This window comes from Phascolarctos cinereus, unplaced genomic scaffold (genome assembly GCF_003287225.1).
Source record: "Phascolarctos cinereus isolate Bilbo 61053 unplaced genomic scaffold, phaCin_HiC Scaffold_1;HRSCAF=81, whole genome shotgun sequence".
Taxonomy (NCBI): domain Eukaryota; kingdom Metazoa; phylum Chordata; class Mammalia; order Diprotodontia; family Phascolarctidae; genus Phascolarctos; species Phascolarctos cinereus.
Window position 1 is genome coordinate 262,981,871 of NW_027555514.1, and position 14,693 is coordinate 262,996,563.

The following is a 14,693-nucleotide window of genomic DNA, read 5'->3' on the forward strand; positions in this document are numbered from 1 at the left end:
CTGCAGAAGGTTTTTCCTGTTCCTCCTCAGTTGTTTTCCCCCACTCCCGCCCCCAATTACTTTGTACTTACTTTGCTCTTGTTTTAATTTATCTATATAAAAGAGGATTTTCCCTACAGCCCCACAAGAAGGTATGGAAAAGGATTATATAGGTGTTAAAGGGTTTTCTTTCATCCCCTCTAAAAAAGTTTTAACACCTGTGTGATTGACTTAGAAGGGAATAATTGATTGGCTAAACAAATTAGCCATACCTTAATGGGCTTTAAATAGCTAAGCTTAGGAGAGTTAGGACAAGCCAAGAGGAAAAGAGTTAGAAGTGTAGGAGTAATATGGATCCTGAGAGGGAATTACTCTTGAGGGTTGAGAGAGGGGAGAGACTTTCTCTCCCCCTATGGTCCAAACCCATTGGCCATGCCACTTTGAAGAGGAATTGCCTGACTAATAGGAAACACTGCATCGAGCAAAGAAGAGAGATACTACCTCTATAATCAGACACAAATAAAGTTTCTTGAGAAAGCAGCTTCAAGGAGCATGAAGCCCTGGTAGCAGAGAAGAGAGCCAATTATGAACTTGAGAGGGCTAGCTTTGACAATGGAGAGCTGGGCTAAATTTCCAGTTAAATATCTCATCACCTCACTCATTTTCAGTGATTAGGTCTATGAAAGACCAATGCCTTTAATTTATATGCATACATGTTATTTCCCCCAATATAACCTAAGCTCCATGTGAATAGGGATTGTTATGGTCTTATCTCTGTATCTACTTGCATTGTGTCTGGATCATAGTAGGAGCACAGTAATGATGTGATCTTGTATGAAAAGTGCCAACCTTGAACGTGAAATCATAGAATCTGAAATTTAGGCCTAAAAAGAACCTCAGAAACCATTTAGTCCGACTCTTTATTTTACAGATGAAAAGGACTGAGGCATAGGACAATTAAGGTCCAACAAAGGGAGAGCCAGGTTTTGTTTTGTTTTATTTTTGCTGAGGCAGTGGGGGTTAAGTGACTTGCCCAGGGTCACACAGCTGGTAAGTGTCATGTGTCTGAGGCTGGATTTGAACTCAGGTCCTCCTGACTCCAAGGCCAAGGCTCTATCTACTGTCATCTAGTAGCCCCGGGAGCCAGGTTTTGAAGTCAGGTCTTCTGATCTCAAAACCAGCCTTCTTTTAACTGTACTATATATAAGTTTATGTGGTAACTGGTACCATAAGACCAAAATCTGACTTAAGTGACCCTTTATCCTAAAACATTGAAGGCCTTTCCCCTCTTAGGTACAGAAATAAGAGCCAGGGGCTCCAATTGGTCTTTTAAGCCAGAAACAACACTTCACTTAGGTCAGAAGACCTCTCTAGGGGTGTACTTAGTTCTTCTGGAGGAATTCATAGAAATACTGCAGCCCTCTGCTCTATGGTTCCAACTCAGGAGATTAGCAGACCTAACCCCACAGGAATCGTTTATTCATGTGTAACTTTGAACATGAAATCCTACTCCCTCGAACGTCATAGTTTCCAGTGAAAAGGGTCTCTACGCTTGAGCACTTCCAAGAAACGTTCTTGGCTTCTCAGAAGAGTGTACAATCCTCAAAATGACCCGCCCCATTCATGGGTTCTATTAACAAACTCAAACAAACAAAGATCAACCCTGTACTCCCCCAGGCCCCGCCTTTCTCCCCACACACAACACCCTGTGCAAGTAAGTCAAGTCAGATAGGGAAATTTTGTGCTAAATAGGTCAGGGGGTTTGCATCAATAAATAAGGCAAGGCTCTTAGCTCTCATGTTCACTCCCTATATCTGTGAGATGGGTGTTTGCCAGTCAGGAACCTATAAAGGTCAGCTATGGACAAGCGGGAGGTTCCTAGCCTAGCCTTCGCTTTCCTAGGCTTGTGTTTTTCCAACATTTACTGTTGTGTTTAATGTCTCATTCGGTCTCTCTGGATGGTTTCCAGGCCTGTGAAAGACCTAAATCTTCAGTCTGATTTCCATCCCACGGTTCCGCCTACAGAAAAATGACTGGAATGCTTTGGAGGCCAAAGTAAATACAGAGGAAAGAACAAAGGGTGTATAGTAAGTACCTCCATTTCTCAGGAGACCTTCGTGTGGCTACAGGTGTATGGCCTCAGAGCCTGGGCAAATCATAATCATAGAATGACAGTAATGAGATTTTACAAGTGATTAGCAGGTTTATGGTCATGAAAGTCCCCATTAAGTAGACAGAAAGAATTGCATCAACCTTTAATTTGTCCTTAGCCTTGAGACAGGTGATGGTTATGGCTGGGAAGACAACAAAAACCCTCCCAGCCTTTCAGGACTAGAGGAACAGAATGTATTTCCAGAAATGGCTTGGCCTACTTCAGCTGTCTTTTTTATTTTTTTCCATATTCAGTTAGCATTTAAGAAGGCATCTTCCCTCCAGTGCTGAGAGATAGTCATTTAGGAAAGGTCAGTCACACCAACCACTGAACTTCATTGGATTCATTGGAATCTAATTCATTGGAACTGGTTACTAAACCAGTAATTCAATACTTTAATGACATCATAACTTTTTCTGTGTGTGTGGGTGTTTACTTTCAGTGGTGCAAATCGCAAACCCTCTAGAGCCATCCCTGTCCATGTCTTCTCAAAAATCAGCCATAGAGGGGCAGCTAGGTGGCACAGTGGATAGAGCACCGGCCCTGGATTCAGGAGGACCTGAGTTCAAATCCGGCCTCAGATGCATAACACTGACTAGCTGTGTGACCCTGGGCAAGTCACTTAACCCCATTGCCTAACCCTCCCCCCCAAAAAAAAAATCAGCCGTAGACAATCTACTCATCATGTTAGCAAGCCCTCCTTCAGGTCAAGAGCTTTTAACCTGGATCCACAGACAGCTACCCATCCCCAAAGATTAGCAGGGGACAGCAGAAAGAAAAATGAAAGAGGGTAACTCTAATGCTTTATGTGTTATGGCCTTCAGTCAAGTCCTCCATTTTCTACCTGATCCAATTGTATTTGCCTTTTCTAATATCTTCTAACACCTTCTCACCTTAACTCAAAACCATGTAGTCTGGGGATAGATTTCAGGGTGTCCGTGAACTTAGTTGGGAAAAAAATACATCTCTATTTTCACTAACTTCTAATTAAAATTTAGAATTTTCATAAAGTAGGTGCTTAATAAATGCTTGTTGACTTGACTGAATTATGCATGTAGGCAGTAAACCTCTGTAGTACTTATTAGCATTCATCTAACTGTTAGAGGGGTCCATGATACAAAAAAAATTAAGAATGCTTGTTCTAGGGCTTTTAACATTTTAAGGATTCCAGCACAGCCATCCACCTCTTATTCCTGCTTCATAAGACCAAGAACTGGGAGAAATCTTAGAAATGATCCACTCCAATCCCCTCACTTTACAGATGATTTACCCCAAATGACAGAACTACTGAGTGGCAGAGGCAAACTTCCAGTCTACATCCTGGGAGCAAGTGTCATAGTTTTAAGATGGAAGAGACGATATAGGCAAGGATGTGCTAGAGACCGTGCAAACTAGATAATTGCTGAATTTTCAGTATTAGTGTTTATACCTCAGAAATCTGCAATCATTATAAATCTGAGCTTGATTTATTGTTTTGTGGGTCACCTACACTTAAAGTGAAGAGGAAAATGTTAATGAGGCAAATTAAACTTAAAAGTATGCCCTGCATGTAATTGTGGGGGATGGGAGAAGGTGACCTGGTTGTTAAACATTTACCCCTGCTTCTAGGTGATCTAGTCTAAACTCTTCATTTTACTTTTATCTAAACTTGAGTCCAGGGAAGTTTACTTGCCCAGGGTCACATAGGGAGGAAGTGAAAGAGCTGAGATTCAAACCAGAGTCTTTCAATTTGAAATAGAGCACACTTTCCATATTACTATGCTATCCCTTTCTTTAAAAAAAATTCATTTTTATCTTGAATTTAAGAAACATGAACATGTTAATATACCAACCAAGACAAAGGAGATTGTATATGAAACCATAAGTACCTAACACATACAACTTGCTTTTGAATATATCTATTAAAATTTCCCCAATTGATAAATGTCAAAGGATATGAACAGGCAGTTCTTAGAGGAAGAAACTAAAGCTATCTAGAGTCACATGAAAAGATGTTCTAAATCACTATTGATTAGAGAAATGCAAATCAAGTGACTCTGAGGTACCATATCACACTTATCAGATTGGCTAACATGATAAAAACAGGATAATGATAAATATTGGAGAAGATGTAGGAAAATTGGAACACATTGTTGGTGGAGTTGTGAAATGATCCAACCATTTTGGAGAGCAATTTGGAACTATGGAGTAAGGGTTATAAAATTGTGCATACCCTTTGACCCAGCAATACCACTTCTAGGTCTGTATCCCAAAGAGATCATAAAAACGGGAGAAGGACCCACGTGTACAAAAATATTTATGGCAGCTCTTTTTGTGATGGCAAAGAATTGGAAATTGAAGGGATGCCCATCAATTGGGGAATGGCTGAATAAGCTGTGGTATATGAATGTAATGGAATACCATTGTGCTATAAGAAATGATGAGCAGGCAGACTTCAGAAAAACCTGGAAAGACTTGTATGGACTGACGCTGAGTGAAGTGAGCAGAACCAGGAGAATGCTGTAACAGGCACATTGTGGGATGACTGACTTTGATAGACTTGAGTCTTCACAGCAACACAAGAACCTAAGACAACCCCAAAAGATTCATGATGGCGACTGCTAGCCACCCCCAGAGAAAGGATTTAGGAGTCTGAATGCAGATGGAAGCAGAGTATTCGCCCTCCTTTTCCTTTGTTGTTTTGTTTCATTGTTGGTTCCTCCCATTGGTTCTAATTGTTCTTTACACCATAACTAACAGGAGAATGTGCTTAACATGAATGTATACGTAGAGCCTATATCGGATTGTACACCGGGGGAGGGGGGGCAAAGAAAATTTAAAATTCAAAATCTTATGGAAGTGAATGTTGAAAACTAAAAATAAAGAAATTTTTAAAAAAGAAAAGAAAATATTTATTAAATTTAATACCACAAGACCAACACTGTCCTAATTGCAGTGTCTCCTCCGTAACTTCCTTCTGCTCTCTTTTGTTTATTTTTTAAAGCCTTTTATTCTTTCTTTTTAATTTGCACACCTTTTACTACTCTCACAACACTCCCCCCCCAAAAAAAAAGCCCTTTCATAAAAAATAGCTATAATCATATAGTACCCCCTTCCAATTATGGCTTTTCTGCATGAGGTCCCTCATGTCATTCCTCATACGAGTCATCATTGGTAATATTTTTCAGGCAATTTAAGCCTCCCAGGCATCTTTCCTTTGCTCTTTGAGTTGTCCACAGTTGTGATTGTTTTTTCCCAGAGACTGGTATTCCATGGTTGATAGTCATACAACATCATCTGGAAAATATCCTTCTTAAAAATGTGGGGTTTGCTTCAGGGAGCAGTCCAGGAGCATGGAAAGAGGTGCCCCGATTTACAAATTGGATCCAACTTGGTCTCTTCCTTTTATCCACTTCTAGGCCCAGTTCATTGTCCATTTAGAGCACATGTCCATAATGCTCTAACCCCACAAATGATTTCAATGATCTTCATGCCATCCCAGGCAGAGGAATGAAATTTAGATGAGAAGAAGACTGTCTACATGCACACCTAGCCTTCAGTCAGGAAGATTCATCTCAGCCTCAGACACTCACTAGCTGTGTGGCCCTTGGAAAGTCACTTAACCCTATTTGCCTCAGTTTCCTCATCCGTAAAATGAGCTGGAGAAGGCAAACCGCTCCAATATATTTGCCCAGAAAACTCCAAATGGGGTCACAAAGAGTTGGACATGACTGAAAAATGACTGAATGACAACAAATATACACCAACTTTGTGTATGTGTGTGTGTACAAAAAAAAATTGACCCGATGAAATGAGATCAAAACCAATTAAAAAGTTATTTTTATTCAACAAAGTATTTTCAAAACAATCAGTTGTTTGATTCAATTCAGTCTTTGGGTACTAGATTTAGGGTGAGTCAGTCAACAAGTGTTTATTAAATGCCTGCTGTATGCCAAGCACTGGAGATAAAAAGAAAGGGGAAACACAGTCCCCTAGCCTCAGGAAGCCTACAGTCTAATGGGAAAGATGCTATGCAAACAATTATGTAGAAACTAGCTATATGCGGCATAAAATAAGAAATAATAGACAGAGAGATCTACCCTATTTGGGAGCAGTATACATTTGCATGCCCTTACCTACCCATGGAAAAAAAGTAAGAAGAGCATTTATACAGCACCTCAGGTTTGAAAAGTGCTTTACAAATATTATCTCATTTGATCCTTACAAAACCCTACGGATTAGATATTATTGGTCAGGTAAGTGGCACAGTGGATAGAGTGCCAGGCCTGAAGTCAAGAATACTCATCTTCCTGAGTTCAAGTCCGGTCTTAAACACTTACTAGCTGTATGACCCTGGGCAAGTCACTTCACCCTGTTTGCCTCAGTTTCCTCATCTGTACCAGTGAGCTAGAGAAGAAAATGATAAACCACTCCAAATGCACTCTGAGAAGTTGGATATAACTGAAAAAAGACTATTATTATCCTCATTTTTCAAGTGAGGAAACTAAGTTTGAAAGAGATTATGTGCCTGGGCAAATCTCCAGGTTCACACAACTAATAAGAGTCTGATGCAAGATTTGAAATAAAGGTTTATTGCTTGATTGGTTTTATTGATTGATATGGTCTTCCTGATTCTAAGTCCAACATTCTATGGTACCACTTAGCTGCAATGCATAGTTAAAAGTACTCAATCCTATTTAAATGAGCAATTAAAAATGAAAAATGGACAAAAGAAATCACATTAACATCAATTAAGATAATTTTATACAGAAATTTATGTGATATAAATCTATTGCTTAAACAAGAAAACCAAAGAAGCAACTTAGGCAACAAACATTTGATTTACTTGCCAAACAGGGAGAGCTGGAGGCCAAAGGCAACACTGATTTAGAATATAAAACTCATTTGTAAAATCTTATAAAGAAGGATGATGGATAGTTATGAGTAATATCATCCCATAAGACAGAGAGAAGCAGTGAAGGGCAAAAACCAGTTTAAACAAAGTCTGGCAAGAGATCATATCAAGGAGAGTCTTCCTGTAGGCATTTAAGGACAAAAATGGAAAGACCACAAACGGCCAAAGAAGGGAAAAGATCTGTAAAGATAACCATAACAAATGTAGACAGTAGAACCAACCCACTTGGACCATAGCATCGGAGTCCTAAATGTGATTATGTAAGAGGCAGAAAGAGCACCAAAAATACAAATATGGGGAAAGCAGCAAGATTAGATCAAGTGTTTATAGAGGAATCCCATGCTGGGAGAGACATAATTATGAATGCATTGAGAAATCAATATTCAAGGTATCTGAAGATGACAAAGATACCAAAAGTATAGAAAATCTCATACCTTGTTAATACCAGAGAGACAGAAACATAAAAAAACAGAGAGACGAGAGAGAGAGAGGGAGAGGGAGAGGGAGACAGGGAGAGGGAGAGAAGGGGAAAGAGAGAGAGAGAGAAAGAGAGAGAGAGAGAGAGAGAGAGAGAGAGAGAGAGAGAGAGAGAGAGAGAGAGAGAGAGAGAGAGAGAGAGAGAGAGGACCATGCTAGAGCCAGCTTACACAGGTTCATGACAACTAATTGTTAAATTCTTAGTATGAGCATTTACCCCTTGGAAATTGCAAACACTAAGAATCAGGTCCTGATTTGTTGTTTCATTGATTTCTAGACTTCAGAAAGTGATGGAGAAAACATTGCTAATGTTTGTTGAACCTAAAAGTCTGTCATATGGCCTCTTTTTTTTTGCAGAACTACTTGTAAACATTTAAGAGGGACAGACAGATGGAGAGACATAGACAAAAACACACAGAAACACAGAGAGAGAGAAACAGACAGAGAGAGACAGACAGACACAGAGAGACAGACAGAGAAACAGAGAGAGATTACATTCACACATAATGGCTCTGTGATCCTGGGCAATTGGTTTAATTTTATAGTGCCCTAGCAACTCTCAAAGATGGGTGGCAAGTTGCTTTGGAAGAGGGATTTTCTCATCCTGGAGTTCCCTATACCAATTAAATAATCTGTTGTTATGGGAGAAATATCTCCTCTCTGAGTGGATAACTGCTGCCTAAATATATTTACCACAATGCAGAAATTATAGAGGTAAAAACCAACATTTCAAACATAGGTTCAGGCCTCAGAGAAAACCCAAACCTCAGTTAGGACTGTCACAAATCCTCTTCTAGGCAAAACTACATCAGAGTAACCAAGAAACCAAATACATATTGCAATCTTGTACATTCCTCTTAGGCCTTAAAAGTTAAAGAAGATAGAGCCACAATCCCATACTTCCTTCCATGTCCTAAAAGTTAAACAAATGTGCTTAAACAGAATCATAATTTCATGTGTCTGCTGAGGAAACGAGCCTTGTCAAAGCAACTCTGCAGGTAAACTAAGTCAGGTTATAGATTGAACTGCATTTGGGGGGTTCACAAACAGCCTAATTAAGGAGGAATATTGTATTGCTGAGGAGTCAGGAGGGACAGTTCAGATTTTTCCTCTTGCTTCTTATATTTAAGGCTCTAAGTAAATTTGCACGTCTCATGGGACAGGTTTTAGTCAGGTGAGGTTAATATTAACCAAAAATTGCAAGAGGAATAAGAGGGAAAAAAAATTCCTAATGTAATGTCCAGTCCCTATTCCTCTCCCCATCAAATATATATATGTATGTATGTGTGTGTGTATATATATATATATAAATTTTTTTCCAACAGAGAAAAAAATTCTATGAAAAAAAATCTGCTATCATGATTTCCAATGGTTCTGACATGCCAGGGTGCTCTCGAATTTCTGCAGGGAGTTGGATGGCTCTGTCAGCGGGTCCTGTCAGAGTAATGAGCCCTGTGAATGTAACCAGTGACTGGCAGCACCATCCCATGTTCCTTCTCTAAAAAACGTTGACATCCTTAGGGCCTTGGGCTCTGGAGGCAGCTCAAATACTGTGACAGCAGATTCAAGTGTCATTATGAAGAGCTCTGAGGCAACCGTAGAATAATTATGAGGCACAACTCAAGATCTTGGCGTCTTAGACTGAATTATAGCAGGCCCAGAAGGCAGGCAATGGGGTTTCCTTGGGGGACTCCTTGGGGATGGAGGTGGGGGGAGGCCTCTTTGCTGAGGATTGATGGGCTGCTCATCAACCCAGCGGGCCTTACTGTCAACCACCGTCAGGCCCTTTACTTTTTACATATTTTACATCAATTTATATGAGTATCTGTTGTCTCTTCATCGGAATGTAAGCTCCTCGAGGGCAGGGGCTGTTTAATTTTTTATCTTCGGATCTTCAGGACCTCACACAAAGCAGACACTTAATAAATGTTTATTTGTTTTACATCAATGGAATCAATTATTTATGCCCAAATGATCCTTCCTTTCCATGAACCAGTAAACTACAAAAGAGGAAAGTGACGAGTGACATGAATGGCTACCATAATTACAGGCAGCTGAGTTTAACTGATTTCCAGGAATGTACTTTTTGTACTGTGGAAAAGGGGAAGTTATTTGAGTTTTTGCATGGGAAATTTCTGTTGGGTCCAAACAAAAATGTACCAAGGCATTTGTTTTAAAGAAATAAAAAACCTTAATTTAAAAAAAGTCCCATTTAGGGCAAATCATTCAACCTCTGTCTGCCTCTGTTTCCTCATCTGTAAAATGGGCATAATAATAACACCTCCTGGGATTGTTATAAGGATAAAATGAGATGTTTATAAAGCATTGCATAAACTTTAAAGCACTTATTAATGCTACATGTCATCATGACGATCAGCATCATCTTTGTTATTGTTCTGATATCCCAGAAGCTCCTAGAGGGGAATCCGTAGCGCATTTGAGAATCTAAAAAGCAGCATCAGAACCCTTCTGGGTCTCTTTACATTTCTTTGGATAATAACATGGTGAGAGTGGCCTGAGGTTGGGGTGTGGGGTCCTTTCTGAACTGAAACTATATCCTTTTGCTCCTCTGTGATGCCCTGTAGCCTCTCTTTGGAAATCGCGTCATCCACTGAGGCAACTAAGTGGCTCTTAGCTCCTGATACAGTCGGGAGAAGCTGAGTTCATCTCTAGTCTCAGATGCTTACCAGCTGTGTGACCCTAGGCAAGTCACTTAAGTTCTGTCTACCTTGGTTTCCACATTTGTAAAATGGAGATAATAATAGCACCTACCTCCCAAGGTTGTTATGAGGATAAAATAAGATACATTTGTAAAGTGCTTTGTAAACCTTAACGTGCTATATGAATGCTAGCTAGTAACAGCAGGAGAAGGAAGAAGAGGAGGAGGATGAGGAGGAAGAGGAAGAGAAGGAAGAAGAAGAAGATGAAGGAGGAGGAGGAGGAAGAGGAGGAGAAGGAGAAGAAGTAGTAGAAACAGGAGGTGGAGGGAGTAGTGAGAGTAGAAGCAGGAGGAGGAGAAGGAGGAAGAAGAAGAGAAATAGAAGGAGGAGGAGGGGGAGGAATAGGTGGAGGAGGAGGAAGTAGAGGAAGAAGGAAGAGGAGGAAGAGCCTCAACATCTTTCTAAAGTTCTGGACTGAGTCCTGGGGCTTGTGGATGCCTGGGGCTAGATTTGGGAGTTCTGAGAGATGAGAAGGCTTTGGGGCTCTGGGAAAACCTCTGAGATTCTGAAGAATCGGTCAATCAACATGTAATTATTCAGTACCTACTGTATGCCAGGCACTATGCTAAGTGCTGGAATATAAACTCAAACACTTAAACCGTCCCTGTTCTCAACAAGCTTACATTCTGAAGAGCCAGACAACAAGGACATGTGAAAATATCTACAGCATGAAAACAAAGTGAGTAAATCCAGATGCACACCCTGCAGTTAAATATAAGGCAGGTTGGGACAAAGGGAACTCACAGTTGACCAGAATGAGGAAAATCTTCAGGCACAAGAAGGTGCCTGAGCTTTGTCTTACAGGAGGCAGAGGTAAAGGGTGAATGCTTGTAGGCATGGGGCACAGCCGATGTAAAAGGCACAGAAGCTGGAGACAGAGTGTCATGTTGTGGAAAACAGAGAAGATGAGTTAGCTGGATTCTAGATCAGAAACCATCCAGTACAACTAAGGAAACAATTCTTTATTTTACAGATGAAGAGACAGGCTGCTTGATGGTATGCAGTGAGCAGTTAGGAAGAGCTTTAATGTTTGCAAAGGGCTTTACTTAGATGATCTCATTTCATCCTCATCTCAACCCCATGAGGTAGGTGCTATTATGCCTGTTTTACAGAGAGAGAAACTGAGAGGAGTTAAATGACTTGCCCAGGGTCACACAGCTAGGAAGTATCTGAGTCAGGATTCCAAGGCAGGTCTTCCTGAATCCAGATCTGGAATTCTATCCATGGGGCTACTACACCCATGGTACTTTGAGGATAATGATGAGTTCTTTGAGTCTGGGTCACTAGGAAAGGGAAATAATTTAATTTAGATTAAATTCAAGGTTTGTTTTTAAAGGCCTTATAAGAAATCACTTTGCACCAGCAGCTAGAGGCAGCTAGGTGGCACAGTGTGTAGAGTCATACAGACCTGAATTCAAATCCAGCCTCAGACATGTATTAGCTGTGTGTCCCTAGGCAAGTCATTTAACCTGTTTGCCTCGGTTGCCTCAACTATAAAATGGGGTTAATAACAGCACTAACCTCCCAGGGCTGCTGTGATGATCAAATGAGAATATTTGGAAAGCATTTAACACTGTGACTGGCATGCTGTAGGTGCTATATAAATGCTTATTCCCTTTCCCTCCTTTGGTCCACTGGGGATAATCCACCATTTTAGGCACTGTTGTGGTGATAAACACTTCACAACCTATTCTCCCAGGGAAAATAAATATACCCAGCAAGCACTTTTAAATTTAATCTGTCCCATTTTCTCCATCAGTTTCTTAAATCTGGAAAATCAAAACAATAAACCAAGCTCTGATATATAGTGACTGTCGATTTCCCAGGTATAAGTTGTTCACACTAAAACTTTAACTCTGGCAAGCAGGTTCAAGCTAGCCCCAAGCACCCCCCTGGGTTTAAGTGGGGAGGGCGGAAAATTTAGTGAAACTAAACAGCATATCAACGGAGTCCAACCTTCTGTGCAATGTTCCACACCTATAGTCGCCCTTCTCTGCAGAAAAGCTAGGGTCTTATATTTCTATATGTCTTCTTAGGGCCAAGCTAGGCCATTCTAATTTTTAACATTCAGTTTACATTATTTGTTGTGGTGGGTATTCATTCCTTTCACATTGGCTTTGGTATGATCTGCATTACTTACCTAATTCTGCATAGTTCACCTTGTATCATTTCATATGGGTTCATCCCATGCTACTCCATATTTGTCACATTGCTTGTTTCTTAGAATAATATTCCATTCTATTCTGTGAGGTAGCTAGTTAGTGCAGTGGGTAGCTTACTGGGCATGGAGTCACAAAAATCTGAGTTCAAATCCAGCCTCAGACACTTACTGCCAGCTATGTGACCCTGGGCAAGTCACTTAACATCTGCCTGCCTGTTTCCTCAGCTATAAAATGGGGCTAATAATAGCATCTACCTCTCAGGGTTGTTGAGAGGATCAAATAAGCAAGTATTTGTAAAGGATTCAACACAGTGCCTGGCACATAGTAGGCTCTTAATAAATTCCTGTTTCTTCCTTCCTTCTCATTCATGATCCACAGTTTGGTTAGCCATTCTTTGATATACTTTCCTGTTCTTTGCTACCACAAAAAGTGATACTATAAATATTTTTAAACATTTAGTACCTTTCTTCTTCTCACTGATCTCCTTTTGGTATTTTCCTAGCAGGAGGATCTCTGAGTCAAAGGGTATGAAGATTTTTAGTCACTTTCTCACCATAATTTATCCATTTCCTTAATTTTTTCATAATTTCAAATTGCTTCCTAGAATACTCGGACCAGCTCACAGTTCCATCAGTACTGAAGTAGTGTGCCTGTTTTCCCACAACACCTACGACATGGATTATCTTTTATCATCTTCACCAACTTCCTAGATGTAAGTTAAAACTTCAGAGTTGTGATGACTCATGTTTTTCTTTATTTAGAACAATCGATTTGGAACAATCTTTTACATAGTTGCTAATGGTTTGAAATTCTTTCAAGATCTGTTTACTCATATCCTTTGACTACTTATCTATTGAAAATGACTTTTAGTCTTATGCCAAATGAGATCAGGAAGAGTCATATTCTACTGCAGTGACTGAAGAACAACAAAAATATTTATGTTTATTCCCTGTATATCTAATATGTCAGAACCTTATCAGATTTATTTTATATAAGATTGTGGATGCCTATGTTATCTCCCCTGATAGGTAAGGAAATTATCTGAGAGCAGGGACAATGTCTTATTCATCTCTGTATCCCCCAAAACACCCTACCCAATGACTTGCGCACACTATGTAACTAATTACTGCGTAGATTGTCATTTGTCCTTCATTCTTGAAGAGGACCATGGCATCCGTGAGATGGTGCCGTGACTTGCAAGTAAACTGGATTTAAGTGAGAGAGTGCTGTACAAAGGCACCAGCCTCACTCTCTCCACCAGAGCCATCTGGGTCCAGTGGCAAGATATAGATCAGGTCGGCTCAAGGTGGCCCCAGATATAGTGGGAGACCTTGGCTTTTTTAAGCTAAGGTCTTTCCCAGGTCTGAATTTGACTGAGGCAACGCCCGACATATAAACCTGTAGTCCATTACTGAATCTCCAGGCTCACTTAGAACGAGCAGCAGACTTAGAGATTTTTCAGCAATTATTACTCTCTCTGACTCATTTTTGGCACCACCCAATGGACCTCTCTGGGAACACCACAACCAACCTCATTTTAACTCTCCCCTAACAATAGTCACATTACCTTGTGAGCAACTGAGGCCACTAAACATTTGAACTTAAATCAACTTTATTAATAAGTTTATTATCAAGTACCATATTAGGGAATTTTTTTGACTGAAGGAAGGAGACCTCTTGTCAGATGACTGTAGGTCAAATATAGGAAGTTAAATCAATAGCAAAGAAATTTATTTTCATGCTTAAGAAAGGCAGCTCTCACTGTATAGTAGTTTCAACTTCTTAGGGCATAGATTTGGTTTTTATAATCTTTCAAGCTTGCTTAGAATATATAACCAATGAGCAGCATTCTGCAGCAACTTCAAATAGATAAGGAAAACATTTCACCGGAGATGGAGGGGTAGAGAAAGAGGGGGATCGCCCAGAGAAGAAAAGAGAATGAAACTGGAAGTATTTATTATAAGGAAAACATTCCCTCTTTGAATGCAGCAAACAAAGAGAAGTGACCAAATACGTTTACAATTGTGAAAGGAGTCCTTTTAGATAAACTAAGGGTCTCTTATCCAAGGACAAGTAATTGTTATAACAGTGAATGAGACTGCTTTATCATGTCTTTTCATGGTTTGCTATATATTATTTCTCCTTAAATGGGGTGGGGGTCTTTCCAGAATTAGGATACCGGATGGATAGGGGATTAATCCATTAACATACTGCAAAAATAATTGTGGTTCCTATTTTTCCTCCCACAAAGGAACTGAAGGAATAGAGGATGGAATAGTTATAGGTATCGCTCCAGTCTTCTGCCCCGT

The 14,693-nt window shown here is 40.1% G+C and overlaps 1 protein-coding gene across 5 annotated transcripts in view; it reads left to right on the top strand.

Moving 5' to 3' along the window:
• Positions 1–14,693, top strand: part of LOC110221757 (death domain-containing protein CRADD) — a 391,384-nt gene that overhangs the window by 309,990 nt on the left and 66,701 nt on the right. For 3 of the 5 annotated variants that reach the window (XR_013482903.1, XR_013482904.1, XR_013482906.1), the window contains exons 6-7: positions 1,949–2,066; positions 12,989–13,096. The gene's annotated coding sequence lies outside the window, so the exon portion shown is untranslated. The remainder of the gene's footprint in view (positions 1–1,948; positions 2,067–12,988; positions 13,097–14,693) is intronic. The other 2 variants (XR_013482905.1, XR_013482907.1) reach the window with 1 other exon arrangement.